Raw genomic sequence first — 21,166 nt, 5'->3', positions numbered from 1 at the left:
GGGTTAGTGTGTTAGGAGGACCAGTCAGTCAGTAGGGTTAGTGTGTTAGGAGGACCAGTCAGTCAGCAGGGTTAGTGTATTAGGAGGACCAGTCAGTCAGCAGGATTAGTGTGTTTTAGGAGGACCAGTCAGTCAGCAGGGTTAGTGTGTTAGGACCAGTCAGTCAGCAGGGTTAGTGTGTTAGGACCAGTCAGTCAGCAGGGTTAGTGTGTTAGGAGGACCAGTCAGTCAGTAGGGTTAGTGTGTTAGGAGGACCAGTCAGTCAGTCAGTAGGGTTAGTGTGTTAGGAGGACCAGTCAGTCAGCAGGGTTAGTGTGTTAGGAGGACCAGTCAGTCAGCAGGGTTAGTGTGTTAGGAGGACCAGTCAGTCAATCAATCAATCAATCAATCAATTTTATTTTATATAGCCCTTCTTACATCAGCTAATATCTCGAAGTGCTGTACAGAAACCCAGCCTAAAACCCCAAACAGCTAGTAATGCAGGTGTAGAAGCACGGTGGCTAGGAAAAACTCCCTAGAAAGGCAAAACCTAGGAAGAAACCTAGAGAGGAACCAGGCTATGAGGGGTGGCCAGTCCTCTTCTGGCTGTGCCGGGTGGAGATTATAACAGAACCATGCCAAGATGTTCAAAAATGTTCATAAGTGACAAGCATGGTCAAATAATAATCAGGAATAAATCTCAGTTGGCTTTTCATAGCCGATCATTAGAGTTTAAAACAGCAGGTCTGGGACAGGTAGGGGTTCCATAACCGCAGGCAGAACAGTTTAAACTGGAATAGCAGCAAGGCCAGGCGGACTGGGGATAGCAAGGAGTCACCACGGCCGGTAGTCCCGACGTATGGTCCTAGGGCTCAGGTCTCTCAGTTGGCTTTTCATAGCCGATCATTTAGAGTTGAAAACAGCAGGTCTGGGACAGGTAGGGGTTTCGTAGCCGCAGGCAGAACAGTTGAAACTGGAATAGCAGCAAGGCCAGGCGGACTGGGGGCAGCAGGGTGTCATCATGCCCGGTAGTCCTGACGTATGGTCCTAGGGCTCAGGTTCTCAGAGAGAAAGAGAGAACGAGAGAATTAGAGAGAGCATACTTAAATTCACACAGGACACTGGATAAGACAGGAGAAGTACTCCAGGTATAACCAACTAACCCCAGCCCCCCGACACATAAACTACTGCAGCATAAATACTGGAGGCTGAGACAGGAGCGGTCCGGAGACACTGTGGCCCCATCCGAAGAAACCCCCGGACAGGGCCAAACAGGAAGGATATAACCCCACCCACTCCGCCAAAGCACAGCCCCCGCACCACTAGAGGGATATCCCCAACCACCAACTTACAATCCTGAGACAAGGCCGAGTATAGCCCACAGAGGTCTCCACCACAGCACAAACCAAGGGGGGGGGGGGCGCCAACCCAGACAGGAAGATCACGTCAGTAACTCAACCCACTCAAGTGACGCACCCCTCCCAGGGACGGCATGAAAGAGCACCAGCAGGCCAGTGACTCAGCCCCTGCAACAGGGTTAGAGGCAGAGAACCCCAGTGGAGAGGGGAACCGGCCTGGCAGAGACAGCAAGGGCTGTTCGTTGCTCCAGCCTTTCCGTTCACCTTCACACTCCTGGGCCAGACTACACTCAATCATATGACCTACTGAAGAGATAAGTCTTCAGTAAAGACTTAAAGGTTGAGACCGAGTCTGCGTCTCTCACATGGGTAGGCAGACTGTTCCATAAAAATGGAGATCTATAGGAGAAAGCCCTGCCTCCCGCTGTTTGCTTAGAAATTCTAGGGACAATTAGGAGGCCTGCGTCTTGTGACCGTAGCGTACGTATTGGTATGTACGGCAGGACCAACTCGGAAAGATAGGTAGGAGCAAGCCCATGTAACGCTTTATAGGTTAACAGTAAAACCTTGAAATCAGCCCTTGCCTTAACAGGAAGCCAGTGTAGGGAAGCTAGCACTGGAGTAATATGATCAAATTTCTTGGTTCTAGTCAGGATTCTAGCAGCCGTATTTAGCACTAACTGAAGTTTATTTAGTGCTTTATCCGGGTAGCCGGAAAATAGAGCATTGCAGTAGTCTAATCTAGAAGTAACAAATGCATGGATTAATTTTTCTGCATCATTTTTGGACAGAAAATTTCTGATTTTTGCAATGTTACGTAGATGGAAAAAAGCTGTCCTTGAAACAGTCTTGATATGTTCGTCAAAAGAGAGATCAGGGTCAAGAGTAACGCCTAGGTCCTTCACAGTTTTATTTGAGACGACTTTACAACCATCAAGATGAATTGTCAGATTTAACAGAAGATCTCTTTGTTTCTTGGGACCTAGAACAAGCATCTCTGTTTTGTCCGAGTTTAAAAGTAAAAAGTTTTCAGCCATCCACTTCCTTATGTCTGAAACACAGGCTTCTAGCGAGGGCAATTTTGGGGCTTCACCATGCTTCATTGAAATGTACAGCTGTGTGTCATCCGCATAGCAGTGAAAGTTAACATTATGTTTTCGAATAACATCCCCAAGAGGTAAAATATATAGTGAAAACAATAGTGGTCCTAAAACGGAACCTTGAGGAACACCGAAATGTACAGTTGATTTGTCGGAGGACAGACCATTCACAGAGACAAACTGATATCTTTCCGACAGGTAGGATCTAAACCAGGCCAGAACTTGTCCGTGTAGACCAATTTGGGTTTCCAGTCTCTCCAAAAGAATGTGGTGATCGATGGTGTCAAAGGCAGCACTAAGGTCTAGTAGCACGAGGACAGATGCAGAGCCTCGGTCTGACGCCATTAAAAGGTCATTTACCACCTTCACAAGTGCAGTCTCAGTGCTATGATGGGGTCTAAAACCAGACTGAAGCATTTCGTATACATTGTTTGTCTTCAGAAAGGCAGTGAGTTGCTGCGCAACAGCTTTTTCTAAAATTTTTGAGAGGAATGGAAGATTCGATATTGGCCGATAGTTTTTTATATTTTCCGGGTCAAGGTTTGGCTTTTTCAAGAGAGGCTTTATCACTGCCACTTTTAGTGAGTTTGGTACACATCCGGTGGATAGAGAGCTGTTTATTATGTTCAACATAGGAGGGCCAAGCACAGGAAGCAGCTCCTTCAGCAGTTTAGTAGGAATAGGATCCAGTATGCAGCTTGAAGGTTTAGAGGCCATGATTATTTTCATCATTGTGTCAAGAGATATAGTACTAAAACACTTAAGTGTCTCTCCCGATCCCAGGCCCTCGCAGAGCTGTGCAGATCCAGGACAGCTAAGCCCTGGAGGAATACGCAGATTCAAAGAGGAGTCCGTAATTTGCTTTCTAATGGTCATGATCTTTTCCTCAAAGAAGTTCATGAATTTATCACTGCTGAAGTGAAAACCATCCTCTCTTAGGGAATGCTGCTTTTTAGTTAGCTTTGCAACAGTATCAAAAAGAAATTTTGGATTGTTCTTATTTTCCTCGATTAATTTGGAAAAGTAGGATGATCGAGCAGCAGTGAGGGCTCTTCGGTACTGCACGGTACTGTCTTTCCAAGCTAGTCGGAAGACTTCCAGTTTGGTGTGGCGCCATTTCCGTTCCAATTTCCTGGAAGCTTGCTTCAAAGCTCGGGTATTTTCTGTATACCAGGGAGCTAGTTTCTTATGACAAATGTTTTTCGTTTTTAGGGGTGCAACTGCATCTAGGGTATTGTGCAAGGTTAAATTTAGTTCCTCAGTTAAGTGGTTAACTGATTTTTGTCCTCTGACGTCCTTGGGTAGGCAGAAGGGGTCTGGAAGGGCATCAATGAATTTTTGTGTTGTCTGAGAATTTATAGCACGACTTTTGATGCTCCTTGGTTGGGGTCTGAGCAGATTATTTGTTGCGATTGCAAACGTAATAAAATGGTGGTCCGATAGTCCAGGATTTTGTGGAAAAACATTAAGATCTACAACATTTATTCCATGGGACAAAACTAGGTCCAGAGTATGACAGTCAGTCAGTAGGGTTAGTGTGTTAGGAGGACCAGTCAGTCAGTCAGTAGGGTTAATGTGTTAGGACCAGTCAGTCAGTAGGGTTAGTGTGTTAGGACCAGTCAGTCAGCAGGGTTAGTGTGTTAGGACCAGTCAGTCAGCAGGGTTAGTGTGTTAGGAGGACCAGTCAGTCAGCAGGGTTAGTGTGTTAGGAGGACCAGTCAGTCAGTAGGGTTAGTGTGTTAGGAGGACCAGTCAGTCAGCAGGGTTAGTGTGTTAGGAGGACCAGTCAGTCAGTAGGGTTAGTGTGTTAGGATCAGTCAGTCAGTAGGGTTAGTGTGTTAGGAGGACCAGTCAGTCAGCAGGGTTAGTGTGTTAGGAGGACCAGTCAGTCAGCAGGGTTAGTGTGTTAGGATCAGTCAGTCAGTTGGGTTAGTGTGTTAGGAGGACCAGTCAGTCAGTAGGGTTAGTGTGTTAGGAGGACCAGTCAGTCAGTAGGGTTAGTGTGTTAGGAGGACCAGTCAGTCAGCAGGGTTAGTGTGTTAGGATCAGTCAGTCAGTAGGGTTAGTGTGTTAGGAGGACCAGTCAGTCAGCAGGGTTAGTGTGTTAGGATCAGTCAGTCAGTAGGGTTAGTGTGTTAGGAGGACCAGTCAGTCAGTAGGGTTAGTGTGTTAGGACCAGTCAGTCAGTAGGGTTAGTGTGTTAGGACCAGTCAGTCAGCAGGGTTAGTGTGTTAGGAGGACCAGTCAGTCAGTAGGGTTAGTGTGTTAGGAGGACCAGTCAGTCAGCAGGGTTAGTGTGTTAGGAGGACCAGTCAGTCAGCAGGGTTAGTGTGTTAGGACCAGTCAGTCAGCAGGGTTAGTGTGTTAGGAGGACCAGTCAGTCAGCAGGGTTAGTGTGTTAGGATCAGTCAGTCAGTAGGGTTAGTGTGTTAGGAGGACCAGTCAGTCAGTAGGGTTAGTGTGTTAGGAGGACCAGTCAGTCAGTAGGGTTAGTGTGTTAGGAGGACCAGTCAGTCAGCAGGGTTAGTGTGTTAGGAGGACCAGTCAGTCAGCAGGGTTAGTGTGTTAGGAGGACCAGTCAGTCAGCAGGGTTAGTGTGTTAGGAGGACCAGTCAGTCAGCAGGGTTAGTGTGTTTGGACCAGTCAGTCAGTCAGCAGGGTTAGTGTGTTAGGACCAGTCATTCCACCCCGAAGAGCACGACCTAGACGCCGGTTTCCGCCTGACGTGCTTCTCAGATCTGAAGGGATGAGGGTGTAAGGTCCCGCAGGAGGCTCTGCTCAAACTCCTGGCGGGACTGGAGCCCCACCGGCCGGGGGAAGCTTGGGACCAAGGCTCTGTATTCGGACAACTCGCTCCCAACACCCCCGCAGGTTCCCGGCTAGGTAGGGTTATTTAACACCCCCACAGGTTCCCGGCTAGGTAGGGTTATTTAACACCCCCACAGGTTCCCGGCTAGGTAGGGTTATTTAACACCCCCACAGGTTCCCGGCTAGGTAGGGTTATTTAACACCCCCACAGGTTCCCGGCTAGGTAGGGTTATTTAACACCCCCACAGGTTCCCGGCTAGGTAGGGTTATTTAACACCCCCGCAGGTTCCCGGCTAGGTAGGGTTATTTAACACCCCCACAGGTTCCCGGCTAGGTAGGGTTATTTAACACCCCCACAGGTTCCCGGCTAGGTAGGGTTATTTAACACCCCCACAGGTTCCCGGCTAGGTAGGGTTATTTAACACCCCCACAGGTTCCCGGCAAGGTAGGGTTATTTAACACCCCCACAGGTTCCCGGCTAGGTAGGGTTATTTAACACCCCCACAGGTTCCCGGCTAGGTAGGGTTATTTAACACCCCCACAGGTTCCCGGCTAGGTAGGGTTATTTAACACCCCCGCAGGTTCCCGGCTAGGTAGGGTTATTTAACACCCCCGCAGGTTCCCGGCTAGGTAGGGTTATTTAACTCGGTACAGTAGCCAACTAGCTTTTTAACGTATATCATTTCGTTCTAGCTACGTTTGTACGTGTACTTGCTACATTGGCAAGCTAGCTAATGTAGCTAGATTTTTTATTAGCTAACTAACGTTCATTGGCTAAGATAGCCGTGCAGACATAATTTTAAAAAATTGTTGTTGACATTTTAGTCATTTAGCAGACGCTCTTATCCAGAGCGACTTACAGTTCGTGAGTGCATACATTTTCATACTGCCCCCCTGTGGGAAACGACCCCACAACCCTGGCGTTGCAAGCGCCATGCTCTACCAACTGAGCTACAGGGGGGCCAATGGCTTGCTATGAGGATCACTATGGAAATACTTTTTTAAACGTGCTTGTGTCATACTCGATGATTTTAATGGCATGTATCCACGTGGTTGAATTGTGTTTAAAATGGCCAAATAAATCAAATATAAAAATGTCCCTTCTCTTGCTAGCCAGTCAGCTAACAGTACTGGATCTGCAATTAGCGTGTATGCTAGCTGAAGTTAGCTAGGCTTGTCAGCGCCTTCTATTTCAGCATCTCTGTTGCAGGGCTTGCCTGGAAACTCGACGTTGAATTGCTTGCATTCAATTCTATGTCGGGCAGAAATGAACGTTTGAGTCAGGAAAGTTTCCTCTCACGACCTCTACAAGCCAGAATGTTGAATAAAATGTTTGTTTTTTAACGTACCTTACCGGTTGTCCATGCAGTTGGGCCTTCTGTAATTATACACAGGGAAGTATAATGACTAATTACGTCAACTTTTCTAAGCGGCGGTAAAGTCAGTTCATTCAGCTTTCTATCGCCTGAAGTATGCGCAGAACCATGTGATAGAAATCTGAATGCACTACCAGCGCTTTGAAAAGTTTATGTATTTATGCTTTCCTGTGGATATATTGTCTCGTATTACTACAGACAACCGGTAAAGGAAGTTAAAATGTGGTTGTATTAAACATTCTGGCTTGTAGAGGTGGTGAGAGGAAACTTTCCTGATGCATATGCTCATTTCTGCACGATGTAGTATTCAATGCAATTCATCGACAGATTTCCAGGCAACTGCAAGGCCTTAAATAACCTTTCCAGTTGACTGTTTATCACTCAGTTGTAGTTACCCAATGCTAGCTGCTGTTAGTAAATTAATAACGTTAGTTAGGTCCACACGGTTATAAAGGTGCCCAGGAATGATGCTGAAAGCTCCTTACTGAGAGGGGGGGGGGGTGTTGTCTCATTCATCATTCAATGAATCATTGCATACCAGGGTAGCTTGAACATTGCTAAACTCTGTGGGTGCTGTGCAGGTATAGGCATGGACTCCTGTGTGGTCCCTCTGAGACACGGAGGCCTCTCATTGGTCCAAACTACGGACTTCTTCTACCCTCTGGTGGAGGACCCCTACATGATGGTGAGTTCTAACCCCTGACCTTTAACCCCTCAACTTCAACCTCTAGTAGAGGACCCCTATACAATGGGGGAGTTCTATTCTGACCCTAAACACCTCACCTTTCTCAGGGCAAGATGTATGCTTTTTGCTCTGTTACATCTCAATCCTCTCTCTCTCTCTCTTCCCCCGTCTCTCTCTCCAGGGAAGGATAGCGTGCGCTAATGTCCTCAGTGATCTCTATGCTATGGGCATCACAGAGTGTGACAACATGCTGATGCTACTCAGTGTCAGCCAGAAGATATCTGAGAAGGTAGGTAACCTCATGCTCTCTGTGTGTGTAGTTGAAGTAGCTAGCAGGGTGACTGGTGGGGCTTCAGAACAAAAAACAAAAATTCATGAACCCACTCATCTCCAATTTGTCAGACTTGGACTGTTCCATGTGAAGCAACCTGTCTGTAGCACGTGTGTGTTTTTGTGTGCGTCAGACGTGCATGTGTTCCTGGAGTTATGCCCAGTCAGTCTAACCTGCAGAACAGGAAGCTAGTTGGCCGTGATGAAATGATAACCGTGTGTGTGAGCTAGTTGGCCGTGATGAAATGATAACCGTGTGTGTGTGCTAGTTGGCCGTGATGAAATGATAACCGTGTGTGTGTGCTAGTTGGCCGTGATGAAATGATAACCGTGTGTGTGAGCTAGTTGGCCGTGATGAAATGATAACCGTGTGTGTGAGCTAGTTGGCCGTGATGAAATGATAACCGTGTGTGTGAGCTAGTTGGCCGTGATGAAATGATAACCGTGTGTGTGAGCTAGTTGGCCGTGATGAAATGATAACCGTGTGTGTGTGCTAGTTGGCCGTGATGAAATGATAACCGTGTGTGTGAGCTAGTTGGCCGTGATGAAATGATAACCGTGTGTGTGTGCTAGTTGGCCGTGATGAAATGATAACCGTGTGTGTGTGCAGGAGCGTGAGCGTGTGATGAAATGATAACCGTGTGTGTGTGCTAGTTGGCCGTGATGAAATGATAACCGTGTGTGTGAGCTAGTTGGCCGTGATGAAATGATAACCGTGTGTGTGAGCTAGTTGGCCGTGATGAAATGATAACCGTGTGTGTGTGTGCTAGTTGGCCGTGATGAAATGATTACCGTGTGTGTGTGCTAGTTGGCCGTGATGAAATGATAACCGTGTGTGTGAGCTAGTTGGCCGTGATGAAATGATAACCGTGTGTGTGAGCTAGTTGGCCGTGATGAAATGATAACCGTGTGTGTGTGTGCTAGTTGGCCGTGATGAAATGATAACCGTGTGTGTGAGCTAGTTGGCCGTGATGAAATGATAACCGTGTGTGTGAGCTAGTTGGCCGTGATGAAATGATAACCGTGTGTGTGAGCTAGTTGGCCGTGATGAAATGATAACCGTGTGTGTGTGCTAGTTGGCCGTGATGAAATGATAACCGTGTGTGTGCTAGTTGGCCGTGATGAAATGATAACCGTGTGTGTGCTAGTTGGCCGTGATGAAATGATAACCGTGTGTGTGAGCTAGTTGGCCGTGATGAAATGATAACCGTGTGTGTGAGCTAGTTGGCCGTGATGAAATGATAACCGTGTGTGTGTGTGCTAGTTGGCCGTGATGAAATGATAACCGTGTGTGTGTGCTAGTTGGCCGTGATTAAATGATAACCGTGTGTGTGAGCTAGTTGGCCGTGATGAAATGATAACCGTGTGTGTGAGCTAGTTGGCCGTGATGAAATGATAACCGTGTGTGTGAGCTAGTTGGCCGTGATGAAATGATAACCGTGTGTGTGTGTGCTAGTTGGCCGTGATGAAATGATAACCGTGTGTGTGTGTGCTAGTTGGCCGTGATGAAATGATAACCGTGTGTGTGAGCTAGTTGGCCGTGATGAAATGATAACCGTGTGTGTGAGCTAGTTGGCCATGATGAAATGATAACCGTGTGTGTGTGCTAGTTGGCCGTGATGAAATGATAACCGTGTGTGTGAGCTAGTTGGCCGTGATGAAATGATAACCGTGTGTGTGTGCTAGTTGGCCGTGATGAAATGATAACCGTGTGTGTGAGCTAGTTGGCCGTGATGAAATGATAACCGTGTGTGTGAGCTAGTTGGCCGTGATGAAATGATAACCGTGTGTGTGTGCTAGTTGGCCGTGATGAAATGATAACCGTGTGTGTGAGCTAGTTGGCCGTGATGAAATGATAACCGTGTGTGTGAGCTAGTTGGCCGTGATGAAATGATAACCGTGTGTGTGTGTGCTAGTTGGCCGTGATGAAATGATAACCGTGTGTGTGTGTGCTAGTTGGCCGTGATGAAATGATAACCGTGTGTGTGAGCTAGTTGGCCGTGATGAAATGATAACCGTGTGTGTGTGCTAGTTGGCCGTGATGAAATGATAACCGTGTGTGTGTGCTAGTTGGCCGTGATGAAATGATAACCGTGTGTGTGTGCTAGTTGGCCGTGATGAAATGATAACCGTGTGTGTGAGCTAGTTGGCCGTGATGAAATGATAACCGTGTGTGTGAGCTAGTTGGCCGTGATGAAATGATAACCGTGTGTGTGTGCTAGTTGGCCGTGATGAAATGATAACCGTGTGTGTGAGCTAGTTGGCCGTGATGAAATGATAACCGTGTGTGTGAGCGTGAGCATGTGATGCCTCTGATGATCCGTCGTTTCCGTGATGCGGCGGAGGAGGGGCGGGACTTCTGTGACTGGCGGCCAGACGGTGGTCAACCCCTGGATCATCGTAGGGGGCGTGGCCTCGGTTGCCTGCCAACCAAACAAGTTCATCATGTAAGACAGTGTGTTTTGAGGAGTGTGTGTTTTGAGGAGTGTGTGTTTTGAGGAGTGTGTGTTTTGAGGAGTGTGTGTTTTGAGGAGTGTGTGTTTTGAGGAGTGAGTGTACTTCCTCAGGTGGTGAATAATGTTGCCTATATGGTGAATAATTGCTTTTATAAATTTTGTTGCTTTATTCTTAACCGGAGCTTCTTGTTAACAGGCAACAACTGCACTCAGAATGGTGTTTGGCTGCGTCCCAATACTCTGAGAATGATTAGCAATTTTGCAGACCGATGCTGAAATGTATTCTGAAGAAAAATGAACAGGATGGACTACTGTGGTCTTCCGTGCAATAAGAGTTAAGGGAAGGAACGTTTGTGTGGCTCAAAACGTATTTCTGGGATTGGTTATTATGATGGTAAAACATTGAATGTGTAGTTAAGTGTAGTGGTTCCCATGCATATTCGCTTTTTTGATTACGTTTGCGCCACCCATATTTTGTTAAAATCGACACTGTGTGAGAAAGTGTGGGTGTGTAGGCCAGACAGAGCGGTACCAGGGGATGTGTTGGTCCTGACCGTGTCTGTGGGTGTGTAGGCCAGACAGAGCGGTACCAGGGGATGTGTTGGTCCTGACCGTGTCTGTGGGTGTGTAGGCCAGACAGTGCAGTACCAGGGGATGTGTTGGTCCTGACCGTGTCTGTGGGTGTGTAGGCCAGACAGTGCAGTACCAGGGGATGTGTTGGTCCTGACCGTGTCTGTGGGTGTGTAGGCCAGACAGAGCGGTACCAGGGGATGTGTTGGTCCTGACCGTGTCTGTGGGTGTGTAGGCCAGACAGAGCGGTACCAGGGGATGTGTTGGTCCTGACCAAGCCTCTAGGAACCCAGGTAGCTGTCAACGCTCACCAGTGGCTGGACCAGGTATGTCTTATTCTTGCGTTCTTCTCTGTCCGTCTCTCTCTCCATCCGTGTCTCTGTCCATCTTGTATCATTCTTGGCTCTCTCCCTGTCTTGGCTCGTTCTCTCGCTCCCTGTCTTGGCTCTCTCTCTAGCTATCCCTGTATTGGCTCTCTCTCCCTGTCTCTCTCTCCCTGTCTTGGCTCTCTCTCTCTCTTCCTGTCTTGGCTCTCTCTCTCCCCCTGTCTTGGCTCCCTCTCTCTTCCTGTCTTGGCTCTCTCCCTCTCGCTCTCCCTGTCTTGGCTCTCTCGCTCTCCCTGTCTTGGCTCTCTCCCTCTTGCTCTCTCTGTCTTGGCTCTCTCTCTCTCTCTTACTTGGCTCTCTCTCTCTCTTACTTGGCTCTCTCTCTCTCTACTTGGCTCTCTCGGCGCTCTCTCTCTGTCTTGGCTGTCTCCCTCTTACTTGTCACTCTCTCTCTCTCTGTCTCTCTGTCTTGTCTCTTGCTCTGTCTCTCTCCCTCGCTCAGTCTTGTCTCTCTCTCTGTCTTGTCTCTCTCTCCCTATGTCTCTGTCCCTCTGTCTCCATTTGTTCACATTCATTGTTTCATAACTTCATTGTGTGAATTGTTTGCGTTTGATTGTTAGTGTCTATCAATTCCCCATTACGTATATCACCAGTAGTACATTTACCGTTCATTCCAATAATTTCTAATCTACAATGTTTGTTACTTTTGGTTACGGTCATTTCTTTTAATGCATTCAATATTATTATTCCAGTCTTCCTGTTCTCATTGTCGGAGTGGACACATTGTTTTCAGAGTGCACAACCTATGCTACACTTGGGAGAAACAAGTTTTGGTTGATTTAATTCCATTTACGAGTTCTGTCAATTTAGTCATTGCCTTTTGTTTGGAGCGGTCCTGTCAATGTTGAGTAAGGACACGCACGCTAATGTAGGCATATAAATGTGCACATTTGGGGATCTGATAGTATTTCTGATTGGCTTAACGCACCACCACTAATGACCTGTGGAGCTTCTCATAGTAATGTTTTCTTCACCTCAAACAGCAAACAAAGTCGTTTTTTTTTACATCCATTGACAATTACAATAGTTCCTCAATGTAGTTGAAAAATCTTTCCAGCTCTCTTTCGATAACCAATCAGCGTAAAAGGGAAAAATGTCATGCTCTGATCCAGTTCAAACGTCATAAAATAGGCTTATCAGTGCTTGACTTGGACTGAAATAGGTTCCGGTACTCATTTTGGGTGCTGGTGCTGTTTATATTTAAGTGCAGAAGCTCCACAATACTTTTGAGCTAATATATATATATATATATAACTATAAGAGGAACAGAAGCGCAAGCAGTAGAACATTTGAGGTGCAGGTACTCAGCTCCGGTGAGCTCCTACCCAAGTCAAGCATTGCTGCTTATCCCTTGCGCAAATTAGCCTACAGCTGTGTCTGTCCTGAGTGGGAAACTCTTGAGGGCCCAGAATATTTTATACAATGTTCACTAGCCAAGCTTCGGGCCGGACCCAAGTTAATAGTTGATACAATGTTTCTGGTTTCTTGCAGACAGGCCATGCATAGCCAATGTGATTTATATGATATTTATTTTGATCAGGATATTTTCTACCTGCAGGCTGCAATGTTTTTATTTGTTGGCTTTATAAGCTATTTCTACATAGTTGGCAATATAAGTTACTTTTTAGGTTTGTATCATTTTCATTTAGATTTGGATAGAATTTTGATTAACCACATGACAATGATTTTGAGATATGAAGTTGTTATTATAAATTAAACTTTCATGAAAATGTGCATATGAAAACCATAACTGTTAGGCAGATCGGTAGAAATGGTAAGATAAATTGTCATTCCAGGAAGGTTGCCGACTCGTCGTGTAGCCTATCACCTTCGGGAGAGTAACGGCAGAATCTGCCAGCAGGAGCGGGAGGAGAATAGTTGGGTCAGGTTAAGTTTTTTTTATTCTGGTTATCTAGATCTCTGGTGCCCTCTTGAGGCATCAAACCGTAGACCAGCTCAATGCATCTAGTTGATTTTATTAAAACACATAGGGTGTGTCTATATATGGAAAAATACACATATATTTTTTTTCATATTGACAAGGCATCGTTCAGGAACATGTATTTTCCATAAAATGTATGTTCAATTTTTCATTGGGAAGGCAGTTAATGCACATATGGGTTTTTTATCAAGGCCAAACTCTTTAGCATGTGAAAACTCAATCCTAAATAAATACTAATTTTTTGAAGTCATTTTTTCGATCTTTACTAACGACATGCCGCTGGCTTTGAGTAAAGCCAGTGTGTCTATGTATAGATAACAAAACATTATACACGTTAGCTGCTACAGTGCATCCGGAAAGTATTCAGACCCCTTGACTTTTTCCACATTTTGTTACGTTACAGCCTTATTCTGAAACAGATTAATAAAACATTTTACTCATCAATCTACACACAATAGCCCATAATGACAAAGTGAAAACAGGTTTGTAGAATTTTTTGCAAATTTTGTAAAAATAAAAAACAACCTTATTTATATAAGTTTTCAGACCCTTTGTTATGAGACTCGAAATTGAGCTCAGGTGCATCCTGTTTCCATTGATCATCCTTGAGATGTTTCTACAACTTGATTGGAGCCCATCTGTGGTAATTTCAATTGATTGGACATGATTAGGAAAGGCACACACCTGTCTATATAAAAGGTCCCACAGTTGACAGTGCATGTCAGAGCAAAAACCAAGCCATGAGGTCGAAGGAATTGTCCGTAGAGCTCCGAGACAGGATTGTGTCGAGGCACAGATCTGGGGAAGGGTACCAAAACATTTCTACAGCATTGAAGGTCCTCAAGAACACAGTGGCCTCCATCGTTCTTAAATGGAAGAAGTTTGGAACCACCAATACTCTTCCTAGGGCCTTGGTCAGGGATGTGACCAAGAACCCGATGGTCACTCTGACAGAGCTCTAGAGGTCCTCCGTGGAGATGGTTGTCCTTCTGGAAGGTTCTCCCATCTCTGCAGCACTCCACCAATCAGGCCTTTATGGTAGAGTGGCCTGACGGAAGCCACTCCTCAGTAAAAGGCACATGACATCTCGCTTGGAGTTTGCCAAAAGGCATCTAAAGGACTCTGAACATGAGAAACAAGATTCTCTGGTCTGATGAAACCAAGATTGAACTCTTTGGCCTGAATGCCAAGCGTTACGTCTAGAGGAAACCTGGCACAATCCCTACGGTTAAGCATGGTGGTAGCAGCATCATGCTGTGGGGATGTTTTTCAGCGGCAGGGACTGGGAGACTAGTCAGGATCGAGGGAAAGATGAACGGAGCGAAGTACAGAGATCCTTGATGAAATCCTGCTCCAGAGCGCTCAGGACCTCAGACTGGGGTGAAGGTTCACCTTCCAACAGGACAAAAACCATAAGCACACAGCCAAGACAACGCAGGAGTGGCTTCGGGACAAGTCTCTGAATGTCCTTGAGTGGCCCAGCCAGAGCCTGGACTTGAGGTGTGGATAATAAACTGTTCCTTCCACCCATAATGTGACCTCGACCCCCATTCCTCACTAATCCACAGCTCTCCACCCTGACCTCGACCCCCATTCCTCCCTAATCCACAGCTCTCCACCCTGACCTCGACCCCCATTCCTCCCTAATCCACAGCTCTCCACCCTGACCTCGACCCCCATTCCTCCCTAATCCACAGCTCTCCACCCTGACCTCGACCCCCATTCCTCCCTAATCCACAGCTCTCCACCCTGACCTCGACCCCCATTCCTCACTGATCCACAGCTCTCCACCCTGACCTCGACCCCCATTCCTCACTGATCCACAGCTCTCCACCCTGACCTCGACCCCCGTTCCTCACTGATCCACAGCTCTCCACCCTGACCTCGACCCCCATTCCTCCCTAATCCACAGCTCTCCACCCTGACCTCGACCCCCATTCCTCCCTAATCCACAGCTCTCCACCCTGACCTCGACCCCCATTCCTCCCTGATCCACAGATCTCCACCCTTATCAGTGACTGCAACCATGTGATAGCCTCTCCTTTAATCAGTACACTCCAAGCCCCTGGCTCATATCCAACCTTAATTGACCACACCATACAGTGGGGGGAAAAAAGTATTTAGTCAGCCACCAATTGTGCATGTTCTCCCACTTAAAAAGATGAGAGAGGCCTGTAATTTCCATCATAGGTACATGTCAACTATGACAGACAAAATGAGGGGAAAAAATCCAGAAAATCACATTGTAGGATTTTTAATGAATTTATTTGCAAATTATGGTGGAAAATAAGTATTGCACAATTAGTGGCTGACTAAATACTTTTTTTCCCCACTGTACATTCCTCCTACAAATAACCATTAACTTCTGGAGTAGAAACCAGACTGTGGCCCTTGTCATTTCCATAGGATACCTGATGATTAACAATATTTCAAGTTTAGAAGTCAGAACCCATCAGGTGCCTTTTGGCAAACTCCAAGCGGGTTGTCATGTACCTTTTACTGAGGAGTGGCTTCCGTCTGGCCACTACTATAAAGGCCTGATTGGTGGAGTGCTGGAGAGATGATTGTCCTTCTGGAAGGTTCTCCCATCTCCACAGAGGAACTCTGGAGCTCTGTCAGAGTGACCATCGGGTTCTTGGTCACCTCCCTCCCGCCATTCAACCCTAGTCTGAAGCTACTTCAAAAGCCTAGAAGGAAAACAATCTCTAGATATTGAACTTTATAAAGACTGAATGCTAAGTTAAAGGGCTACCAAGCTTGCTAGGAAAGAACAGACCCGGCTGCAACTTTAATTAGCACTGAAGTGAGAGGTGTGAAGTCCAACAATGGCAGCAGAGTTCAATACTACCCGCAAAACACCAGTCTCAACGTTAACAGTGAAGAGGTGACTCCGGGATGCTGACCTTCTAGGCAGAGTTGCAAAGAAAAAGTCCAGTGTGTGTGTTCTTTTGTCCATCTTAATATTTTATTTTTATTGGCCAGTCTGAGATATGGCTTTTTCTTTGCAACTCTGCTGACGTTGAGACTGGTGTTTTGCGGGTACTATTTAATGAAGCTGCCAGTTGAGGACCTGTGAGGCGTCTGTTTCTCAAACTAGACACACTAATGTATTTGTCCTCTTGCTCAGTTGTGCACCGGGGCCTCCCACTCCTCTTTCTATTCTGATTAGAGCCAGTTTGTGCTGTTCTGTGAAGGGAGTAGTACACAGCGACGTACTGGATCTTCAGTTTCTTGGCAATTTCTCGCATGGAATAGCCTTCATTTCTCAGAACAAGAATAGACTGACGAGTTTCAGAAGAAAGTTCTTTGTTTCTGGCCATTTTGAGCCTGTAATCGAACCCACAAATACTGATGCTCCAGATACTCAACTAGTCTCAAGAAGGCCAGTCTTATTGCTTCTTTAAATCAGCACAACAGTTTTCAGCTGTGCTAACATAATTGCAAAAGGGTTTTCTAATGATCAATTAGCCTTTTAAAATTATAAACTTGGATTAGCAAACACAACGTGCCATTGGAACACAGGACTGATGGTTGCTGATAATGGGCGTACGCCTATGTAGATATTCCATTTTAAAAAATCAGCCGTTACCAGCTACAATAGCCATTTACAACATTAACAATGTCTACACTGTATATCTGATCAATTTGATGTTATTTTAATTGACAAAAAAATTGCTTTTCTTTCGAAAACAAGAACATTTCTAAGTGACCCCAAACTTTTGAACGGTAGTGTATAATAATGTATCAATCCTACAGGCAATACAAGACTATCACCCTCAGGCACTTAAGGAAATCACGAATATCACGGATATATTGGAACTAGTGCATAAACAGTGGGGAGAACAAGTATTTGATACACTGCCGATTTTGCAGGTTTTCCTACTTACAAAGCATGTAGAGGTCTGTAGTTTTTATCATAGGTACACTTCAACTGTGAGAGACGGAATCTAAAACAAAAATCCAGAAAATCACATTGTATGATTTTAAAGTAATTAATTTGCATTTTATTGCATGACATAAGTATTTGATCACCTACCAACCAGTAAGAATTCCGTCTCTCACAGACCTGTTAGTTTTTCTTTAAGAAGCCCTCCTGTTCTCCACTCATTACCTTTTTTTTTTTTGCCTTTATTTAACCAGGTAAGCCAGTTGAGAACAAGTTCTCATTTACAACTGCGACCTGGCCAAGATAAAGCATAGTAGTGCGATAAAAACAACAACACAGAGTTACATATGGGGTAAAAAAACAAAGTAAAAAAAAATACAACAGAAAATGTATTAACTGCACCTGTTTGAACTCGTTACCTGTATAAAAGACACCTGTCCACACACTCAATCAAACAGACTCCAACCTCTCCACAATGGCCAAGACCAGAGAGCTGTGTAAGGACATCAGGGATAAAATTGTAGACCTGCACAAGGCTGGGATGGGCTACAGGACAATAGGCAAGCAGCTTGGTGAGAAGGCAACAACTGTTAGCGCAATTATTAGAAAATGGAAGAAGTTCAAGATGACGGTCAATCACCCTCGGTCTGGGGCTCCATGCAAGATCTCACCTCGTGGTGCATCAATGATCATGAGGAAGGTGAGGGATCAGCCCAGAACTACACGGCAGGACCTGGTCAATGACCTGAAGAGAGCTGGGACCACAGTCTCAAAGAAAACCATTAGTAACACTCTATGCCGTCCTGGATTAAAATCCTGCAGCGCACGCAAGGTCCCTGTGCTCAAACCAGCGCATGTCCAGGCCCATCTGAAGTTTGCCAATGACCATCTGGATGATCCAGAGGAGGAATGGGAGAAGGTCATGTGGTCTGATGAGACAAAAATATAACTTTTTGGTCTAAACTCCACTCGCCATGTTTGGAGGAAGAAGAAGGATAAGTACAAACCCAAGAACACCATCCCAACCGTGAAGCATGGAGGTGGAAACATCATTCTTTGGGGATGCTTTTCTGCAAAGGGGACAAGACGACTGCACCGTATTGAGGGGAGGATGGATGGGGCCATGTATTGCGAGATCTTGGCCAACAACCTCCTTCCCTCAGTAAGAGCATTGAAGATGGGTCGTGGCTGGGTCTTCCAGCATGACAACGACCCAAAACACACAGCCAGGGCAACTAAGGAGTGGCTCCGTAAGAAGCATCTCAAGGTCCTGGAGTGGCCTAGCCAGTCTCCAGACCTGAACCCAATAGAACATCTTTGGAGGGAGCTGAAAGTCCGTATTGCCCAGCGACAGCCCCGAAACCTGAAGGATCTGGAGAAGGTCTGTATGGAGGAGTGGGCCAAAATCCCTGCTGCAGTGTGTGCAAACCTGGTCAAGACCTACAGGAAACGTATGATCTCTGTAATTGCAAACAAAGGTTTCTGTACCAAATATTAAGTTATGCTTTTCTGATGTATCAAATACTTGTTCTCCCCGCTGTATGGAGGCTTAAATATCCTGACCTATTGAGACATGGCGGAGGCTCAATCAAGCTGTCGTCGTTCTCTTTCTTATGCATCAAATCTTTTTTAAATCTTTTACATAGAAATGCTACCAAAAATAATTTACAGAAACGACGGTGTCACCCATGATTCACCAAACAATATTTTGAAAGAGGAAGCAAAGTACTTTAAGCATATGTTTTTGTTTCAGTCTCCTCCTTCTCCACTAACCAAAGTTAAAGTCTAAAGGATTTATTTTCTATTAATAATGTAAAATTAACAGCTAACGTGAAGGCCGAATTAGAGGAGGAACTTCTAGATGCAATTAAAGCCTTTAATCCGGGAAAACTCCAAGGCTGGATGGCGTACCAGTTGAGGTATACCAAACCTTTTTGATGTACTCAGAGGATCGTTATTAGCATGTTTTAACCACTCCTATAAAAATGGTAGATTATCAGATACTCAACAAGAAGGTCTGATCTCATTATTACTGAAACAGGATACAAGCGGTAAATATAAAGATCCAGTACATTTAAAAAAAATTGGAGGCCCCTTACACTTCAGTGTTGTGATGGAAAAATTCTAGAAAAATGCATAGCGCGTAGAATTAAAAAGGTATTGTCGAATATTATTCATCCTAATGAGATTATTTGGAGATAATATAAGACAAGTACTGGAAACACAACATAACACTATGAAAAATCTGGGAAACCACGCCTGGTATTCATAGCTGACTTTGAAAAGGCCTTTGGTCAAGTATGACTGGAATTTATATATAAATGCCTGGAATATTTCAATTTTGGAGAATCACTTATACAATGGGTTAAAGTTATGTATAGTAACCCTAGGTGTAAAATAGTAAATAATGGCTACTTCTCAGAAAGTATTAAACTGTCAAGAGGAGTGAAACAAGGTTGTCCACTATCGGCATATCTATTTATTATGGCCATGGAAATGTTACCTATTAAAATCAGATCCAACAATAATATCAAGGGGCTAGAAATACAGGGCTTAAAAACAAAGGCGTCATTGTACGCTTATAATTAATGTTCTTTTAAATCCCCAATTTGGATCCCTCCACAGCCTCATAAAGGATCTAGACAACAGGCCTATTTATATAATTACTATGAATTCGGAGGGAAGAAAATATTAAAGCCTTAGACCTCTCACTAAAGGCTCACTTAAATCCGAACTGGTTCTCTAGCAGATTAGTAAGAATGTCTCACCCCATGTTCAAGAATGGCCTTTTTCCCTTTATTCGGATTACAAACTCTCACTTTCGGTTATTTGAAAATGAAATCTCCAAAATATCGCTATATTTCAAAGAAGCCATAGAATGTTGGTTGCAATTTCAGTTTAATCCACCAGAAAAGACAGAACAAATATTACAACAAATATAAAATGGTTAAAGTCAAATATACTAATTGATTAAAAAAACAAAACAAAAGTTTAAAAACGGTATAATCTTTTAAAATTATATAATAGGACTGGTGACGTTATGTCACATGCAGCTAACAAAAATATATGGAAGAGGCAAGTGGAAGGGGGAGAAAGTAAGGAACTTGTGATAAATAAAAAAGTATACCAGTTTCATTTAAGGACCAAAAAATTGACAGTTGTGCCATATAGACTGCAAAATAGTTGGGAAGAGGTACCGATTGCATGGTTGATGAACTGATACACAAAACTAATATGGATTCGAAACTTAGAATGTTTCAATTTAAATTATTATCTAAAATTCTTGCAACCAATAGAATGTTATTTGGGGGATACAACAATCCCAACTCTGCAGATTTTGCAGCGAAGAGACAATCATTATATAATTTGTTTTCGTACTGTCCATATGTAGCTTGTTTTTGGTCGGAATGGCTGAAGAAGTTGCACAGTCTTGGCATTCTCTCAACCAGCTTCACCTGGAATTATTTTCCAACAGTCTTGAAGGAGTTCCCACATATGCTGAGCACTTGTTGGCTGCTTTTCCTTCACTCTGTGGTCCGACTCATCCCAAACCATCTCAATTTGGTTGAGGTCGGGGGGTTGTGGAGGCCAGGTCATCTGATGCATCACTCTCCTTCTTTCCACTCCCCTTACAAAGCCTGGAGGTGTGTTGGGTCATTGTCCTGTTGAAAAACAAATGATAGTCCCACTAAGCCCAAACCAGATGGGCTGGCGTATCGCTGAAGAATGACACAGACAGTGTCACCAGCAAAGCACCCCCACACCATAACACCTCCTCCTCCATGCTTTACGGTGGGAACTACACATGCGGAGATCATCCGTTCACCCCTACTGCATATTGACTGACCTTCATGTCTTACAAGTAATGATGGACTGTCATTTCTCTTTGTACCAAATAGGGCTATCTTCTGTATACCCCCCCCCCCACCCCACACCTTGTCACAACACAACTGACTCAATATATATATATATCTATTTACAACAACAAAAAAATGGGGGATTGGAAATGCAGAGAATTACATTGATGGAAGCCACAATCTTCCCCCAGAGATTTTTTTTAATAAACAACAACATTTTTTACATCTAAGAAGGGAGAACATCAAGGGGTCTTGCAGAATGCTGCTATATCAAAACAGAGGCAAATGTTATTTTTTCCAAACGATCCATCATGCTAAGGTGGTCTGGGATCCCAGAGTAAAACCAAAAGGCATATTTGGAAGGCATCTGAATATAAGAAGTTTGGTCCGAAAGTGTGATGAGATTAGATCATTGCTTACTGGATCCTGGCTT

The 21,166-nt window shown here is 44.8% G+C and overlaps 1 pseudogene across 1 annotated transcript in view; it reads left to right on the top strand.

Annotated features, from left to right (window-relative positions):
- Nucleotides 1-21,166, top strand: part of LOC311149453 (selenide, water dikinase 3-like) — a 36,974-nt pseudogene that overhangs the window by 10,046 nt on the left and 5,762 nt on the right. Inside the window, exons 2-6 of the transcript in view lie at nt 5,116-5,320; nt 7,203-7,306; nt 7,488-7,595; nt 9,931-10,083; nt 10,898-10,988. The product of the transcript in view is annotated as a selenide, water dikinase 3-like (transcript). The remainder of the gene's footprint in view (nt 1-5,115; nt 5,321-7,202; nt 7,307-7,487; nt 7,596-9,930; nt 10,084-10,897; nt 10,989-21,166) is intronic.

This window comes from Coregonus lavaretus (assembly GCF_964263955.1).
Source record: "Coregonus lavaretus genome assembly, chromosome: 22".
In the NCBI taxonomy this organism is placed as follows: domain Eukaryota; kingdom Metazoa; phylum Chordata; class Actinopteri; order Salmoniformes; family Salmonidae; genus Coregonus; species Coregonus lavaretus.
The sequence above is the reverse complement of the archived record's forward strand: the minus strand, read 5'-3'. Positions and strand labels throughout refer to the sequence as shown.